Consider the following 7156-nt stretch of genomic DNA (forward strand, 5'->3'; position numbering starts at 1 on the left):
TAAAGAAAGAAACTTTGTAGACACTATATTTTGAACTAAGATAGAATGTCTTTTTTTTATTTTGGCAACTTCTCCCGAACACTTTCGACAAGACATATAAGATCTGTTTTCGAAAAGTTTTGCTAAAAACAGTTTTATCTTTTAATTTCTCAAAAATAATTTAGTCTATCTGTGCATTTTTCAATTATTAAATATTTCAAAGAGAGTAATGTTAAAACTCTCGGGAATTCAACTTAATGAAAAAATTCGATATCAGCCAGTGTAAAAGAAGACAATCTCTGCCTTATCCAAGTTCCCCTGTAGTTAAATTCTTTTTAATACATGTATATTCTTTAAATTTGTAAATATAGAAATTATACAGTATAAGTGTTAAAAGTTAAAAAAGGCACGTTTAAATTAAAAAAGAAATAGACAGATTGTGTAACTGTAATTCCGCTACATAAAATAATATATATTTCAAATTTTACTATCATTCTTCACAATTTTTGCAGTCTGACATCCAATAATCTGTAAATAATAAATTACAATAGGATCGAAAGACACTGGAATAAAGAAAGCAAATCATTTACAATATTGGAGTTCTATTGTCAAAAAAAGTTTTTTTTATAAAGCTTATTTTTCTCTTTTTTAATCTCATTGTGTTAGTGTAGATATATCATCGAAAAAGAATAATTCTCCGTGATTTTTTTCACATCTTCATGATCTTTGAAACCGCATATTTACAAAAAATAATAAATACTACGACACGAGTAGAAAATGTTAATGCACTTGCAGCAGAGTATAATGTTAAATATCAACAAATTATAAATAATAGTATGGCAACTTGTGCTTTTGACGGGCTTAGATTTTGATGGTGAGAAAATGTTGAAATTACAGCTTAATTTAGGTCAGATTATTATGACATGGCCGCAGCTCTATCCAATGCAAAGGGTTGATAACAAGTGTAACAGCGGGGATTCATACAGCGGAAAAGAAAATGGTGAAATGATGAGAAGCAGACCATCTCAATTTTCTCTCACAACAATCTAATTCATTTATCTTGAAAACGATGGATTTGTTTTAAGTTCTGTGTTAAAACAGTTTATTTTTCCGTTTCCCGATTTATATACTACATAATGATTTGTGTGTATTGCAGTTTTGAAATTGGCGGCATCGGATATTTGCATTGTGCCCAGTGGTTCATCTACTTCAAAGTCACAGAGAACACTTAGCAAGTTAGGGAAAGAAAACCAAGTTAGACTGCCCCACATTCTGTTAACGCAATTATTTCAGGAGTGGTTTAAGTGACGACTGGACATAAAAATGACTGTTTTCTGATGAATGGTGAAATATTTAAACCAAGACCAAACATTGAACAATAAAGGTATATTTACAATTATATTATTATGTATATGTTACTATAAGTGTAATTATGGTAGTGTCTTCAAATGAATTCTACCCTTAACTACAGTTCATGAGGATTTCGATCCTTGGTCAAGGTAGTTGCTTTCATTTATCTCTCTGAACTCCCCTTTTAAAATTCAAGGCGTAGTAATTAGTGTCTTAATTGCATATGTCCTGTATGAACTAATCTGAATGCAAAATCGTGATTAATGCAATAGTATATGATCTGGTTTTATATGACAAAATTGACATCATCCTCAAATAAAATTTATCTTGTCTTAGTTTGTCTAAATGTGTGTGTAGACTGGGGGTATATGTACGTGTTCTTTAGATGAATGAAATTTCCATACGAAAAACCAACGGAAAGTCTATTTTTCGATTTTACAAAAATTTTGCACAACATGTAATCCGGCATGCCTGAAGAAATAAATGCCCATGGGTTTTGAAAAATTGAAAGTTTAAAAACAATTATATGAGATGATTTACGAGTCTAAAAATTTTATCAATAGGTCAACTATGGATTTGTTCAGAATATGGTGGCCAGATTTCTTTTGGACATGTTGGAAATGCATTCAGCAAGTGTTCAATTGCATAAGCCATTAGGAAAGCATAGAAGTGGAGTTTCGGTCAAAGAAAGTAAATGTGATAGATGTGTTTGAAATCAAATTGTTCAACAATAATCAAGAGAGGGACTTGCCTCTTTCTCCTTTTTCCTTCTCGGATATAGACTGGACAATACAGTTTTCAACGTACTTTGAATATTGTTTGTGACGTCAACATGCTACTGCATGCACATTGAACCCCCTCCGCTCGTTGAATACGGCTTGAAATCAGTCAAAAAAACTGTATGCGTTTGTATGGATTATATGTTGTTGATTTATAGATTAAAAAATAATGTATTACATTATTAGTATATTGAGATGAAAAAGTCCCTCGAAAATATTTTTTTCTATAAGATGTAACATGTATGTTTTTTTTTCCTGTAAAAAGTGTATATTGTATCAATTTATTTTAAGAGGAAATTAACCCTCTGATGTTCTGCTGTTTTCTATATATAATGTTTATTTTCTTACTGCAAATAATGACTGTAAAATCTAGTATATTAAAGACGGTTGCTCTGGCTTTGAAATACTGAACTAATGTGAATTAAGAGAAAAAATTTACCCTGTAGACTTTTGCTATTTTCAAACTGTAAATGTTAGTAGGTAGAACTGTATCACTGATATTCTTTGGTAGGACATTTACTCCGTAAACATGGTCAAATCAAAAAGCTATGTAAACGATGGTTGCTTTGGCTTTCAAATACTGAATGTACAATGCATCAATGTCATTTTTGAGAGGAAATTTACTCTGTAGATTTTGTTAACTTCAAAATGTTAACGTTTTATAGATATGTTGAAAACTGTACATGTGTATCAGTGCTATACTTTGCAGGGGGAGGGGATGGTATTTACTCCGTAAAGTTAAGCTGTCGAAAGGACCCAATATACAGTGTATCAATGTCATGTTTGATAGGACACTTACTCTGTAGATTTTTGCTAATTTCAAATTGTAATTGTAGTAGTAAACACTGTATGAGTGATATTCTTTGGGAGGAAATTTACTCCGTAAAATCTACAAGCTATGTAAACGATGGTTGCGTTGGCTTTCAAATACTGAATGTACATTGCACCAATGTGAATTTAGAGAGGAAATTTACCCTTATTATGTTTATTACCAAACTGTAATGTTAGTAGTGAACACTGTAACAGTGAAATTCTTTGGGAGGAAATTTACTCTGTAAAGTTTTGTTATATAAAGGCTATTTGCTTTTGAATTGAATACTGTATGTTTACTGTATGAATGTCATTTTGAGAGTAAATTTACTGTCTAGATTTTTGCTATTTTCAAATTGAAATGTAGTTGTGAACACTATATCAGTGATTCTCTTTGGGAGGAAATTTACTCCGTAAAATCTAGCTATCTAAACGATGGTTGCTTTGGCTTTAAAATACTGAATGTACAATGCACTCATGTGCATTTTGAGAGGAAATTTACTCTTTAGAGTTTTTTTTCTATTTTGAAATGTAGTGGTGAACAATGCATCAGTGATATTCTTTGGGAGGAAATTTACTCCGTAAAATCTAGCTATGTAAACGATGGTTTCTTTGGCTTTGAAATACTGAATGTATAATGCACCGACGTGAATTTAGAGAGGAAATTTACTCTGTAGATTTTTGTTATTACCAAACTGTTATGTAAGTAATGAACACGGTATCAGTGATAGTCTTTGGGAGGAAATTTACTCCGTAAAATCTAGCTATGTAAACGATGGTTGCTTTGGCTTTGAAATACTGAATGTATAATGCACCAATGTGAATTTAGAGAGGAAATTTACTCTGTATATATTTGCTATTTCTAAATTGTAATTGTTGTAATGAATACTGTATCAGTGATATTCTTTGGGAGGAAATGTACTCCGTAAAATCTTGTTATATAAAGGATAGTCGCTTCTGAATTGACTACTGTATGTAACTGTATGAATGTCATTTTGAGAGGAAATTTACTCTCTAGATATTTGCTATTTACAAATTGTAATGTAGTTGTGAACACTATATCAGTGATAGTCTTTGGGAGGAAATTTACTCCGTAAAATCTAGCTGTGTAAACGATGGTTGCTTTGGCTTTAAAATACTGAATGTGCTATGAACCAATGTGAATTTAGAGAGGAAGTTTACTCTGTAGTTTTTTTTTGTTATTATCAAACTTCAATGCTAGTAGTTAACACTGCATCAGTGACATATTTTGGGAGGAAATTTACCCCCTAAAATGTAGCTGTCTTTTACACTGTATCATTGTCATTTTGAGAGGAAATTTACCCTGTAGATTTTTGCTTTTTTCAAACTGTAATGTTAGTAGTGAACACTGTACATGTATCAATGATATTCTTTGGGAGGAAATTTACCCCCTAAAATGTAGCTGTCTATTACACTGTATCAATGTCATTTTTGAGAGGAAATTTACTCTGTAGATTTTTGCCTTCTTCAATTTGTAATGTGTTAGTGAAAACTGTTTCAGTGATAGTCTTTGGGAGGAAATTTACTCCGTAAAATCTAGCTATGTAAACGATGGTTGCTTTGGCTTTGAAATACTGAATGTACAATGCACCAATGTGAATTTAGAGAGGAAATTTACTCTGTAGATTTTTGCTATTTCTAAATTGTAATTGTTCTAGTGAATACTGTATCAGTGATATTCTTTGGGAGGAAATTTACTCCGTAAAATCTTGTTATATCAAGGATAGTCGCTTTTGAATTAACTACTGTATGTTAACTGTATCAGTGTCATTTTTGAGAGGAAATTTACCCTGTAGATTTTTGCCTTTTTCAAATTGTAATGTGGTAGTGAAAACTGTTTCAGTGATAGTTTTGGGAGGAAATTTACTCCGTAAAATCTAGCTATGTGAACGATGGTTTGCGTTCATTAAACTTTTGATATTCGCACCAATAAATATCTTGTAAACTGTGTTATTTGTTGAGTTTTGTCAATACCTAAGGGCAAAATGCTTAAAACAGAAAAAAAGGTTTTCTGTTTTGATTTTGGAATGCGTTTTTGGTTAATTCCAGGACTAAAACCCAGGAAAATACTTTTCCAACTACATGTAATACCTATGCCTATGATTTCAGAGATTTGTTCCCTTTTGGTTTTACGTGAATGCCAGCAAAAATTAGATGCTTAAAATGTTCTTAAAATCGACATACAGGGCAGTATTTATCAATATATTCTTTGATAACTACATTTACTAAGATACAAATTGTTTGGTAACAAGTTAAATTTCAATGATAATATTTGTTAATTTTCCTCATATATCTGTTGCCATTGAATTCAAACATTGATTTTCTTTTGCCAACATATTTTTCGTTATCGGCTTTAAATACTTTTTGTAATAAAATGTTGTATAGAAAAATTATATTTTGCCCTCAATATTTCTTCATTTATTTTGATCAGGGAGAGATATTTATCGAATAAGCACCTACTGTGACAAAGGACCTCGGTTTATACGATCTCATCCGAAGGACCGATCTCAATGTACCACGGTGAGATTCGAACCCGCGACCTAAGGGTCAACTTACAACTCTAGAGCAGACGCTCTAACCCCTGCACCATGCATGTGTCTTGTATCATTAGATATAATGCCCCTGTTCATTCTTTTAAGGAAGGAAATTGAAAGCAAATATTTTGTTCCCTCCTCTTAAATTTGTTAAATAGCTATAATTGCCCTCGTTCTGAATGTCTATACTCGAACATAGATTTTCATAAAATTAACCATTTAATATGTCATCAATATTATCATACATCTGGTAGTTTTTTTTATTGTATTTATAACATTGTTGGTGTTTTTTTCTTAAGCCTTAGAAAATAAGACGTATTCTTTTCATTTTCATAAATCTATTTAGCATTCGAACATATTTATACAACTTTAGATTTATATTCATAAATAGTAGTTTGTCTAATTTCGACCCTTAGATTTTCTTTTTGTGAATCATATTGATTTGTGTACATTGACTGTTTTCTTTCCTCTCATTACTTTTCTCAATACTTTTTATTCTACTTTTCAAAGATTAATTGTCGATGGTGCAGAATTGAATGTCTATTTCACTTATGTGATGTTTGATCAATTCCGATTTCGTGAAGATGTTATACTCACATTTTTTTTATCCTTGGAAGGTTGGTTGAAACTGTAATTTATCAAGAAACAATAATACGGATCTTGTAGAGCAGAAGCATGTAAGTTTCAAAAGCTCGTTCCCTATTGTTAGATGATGCTCAACATTCATAAATGAATGAGAGGTGATCGCTAAATATACATAAGTGTAATCATGCTTTGTGATTTTGCAGAATTGTTTAGGCTGCGAAAAGGAGACCGGGCCTAATGTATATGGTATATATTCGATGTGACATCAGACAAAAAAATTAAATAGTTATTCCACATACTACCATAAAATAAAATAATTTGCATTCTTAAACTGTATAATCATATAAAAACTTCATTAAACCTTACCGATGGAATGCAATTAAGAAGTTGCTATGTAAATTCCACACAGCAGGTTTAAAAGAAATCACTAATTGCAAACAAACCTGTCCACATGATGTCATTTTGATAATATGGTAATTTATAAGGGAAATATTTGATGTGACATCACACATAAGAAATGAAATAGTTTTTTTTCATACAGCTATGACATGAAATAATTTGCAACTTTGAACTGTATGATCATATAAAAACTTCATTAGACCTTACCTATGGAATCCATTTAAAAAGTTGCTAGGTAAATTCCACACAGCAGGATATAAAGAAATCACTGACCGCAAGAAACTTGTCGACATGAGGTCATCTTGATAATATGACGTATTTCATGTGCTTTGAGCGGCAGATCAAGTATTTTTTACTATGGAAAAAGCTTTTCATCATTAACAGAAAAAATACAGACTTTAGATATGCTATTACATAAAATGCCAATATAAAATCTTTGATTAGTGCGATTACTCATTAATTATTTGGAGAATTATTTAATTAACTTTTGTTAGATTGTTTAGTGTAAAGATTTTGTGTTCAAGGGCATACAGTGTACACTTAATAGATCTTGACCATATTTTAATTTGGATTAAGGATTTAATTATTGACTTGAAAATTGCCGCTGCTTTATGTAAATCCAGAGGGTTACTAAATGAGGAGTCGACATAAAATACTCATCAAATATCAAGCATATTTTGATATTAGACCAATTACATA

This window comes from Saccostrea cucullata, unplaced genomic scaffold (assembly GCF_032062105.1).
Source record: "Saccostrea cucullata isolate Sc308-1 unplaced genomic scaffold, CSIRO_AGI_Scuc_v1 ctg4169, whole genome shotgun sequence".
NCBI classification, from domain to species: domain Eukaryota; kingdom Metazoa; phylum Mollusca; class Bivalvia; order Ostreida; family Ostreidae; genus Saccostrea; species Saccostrea cuccullata.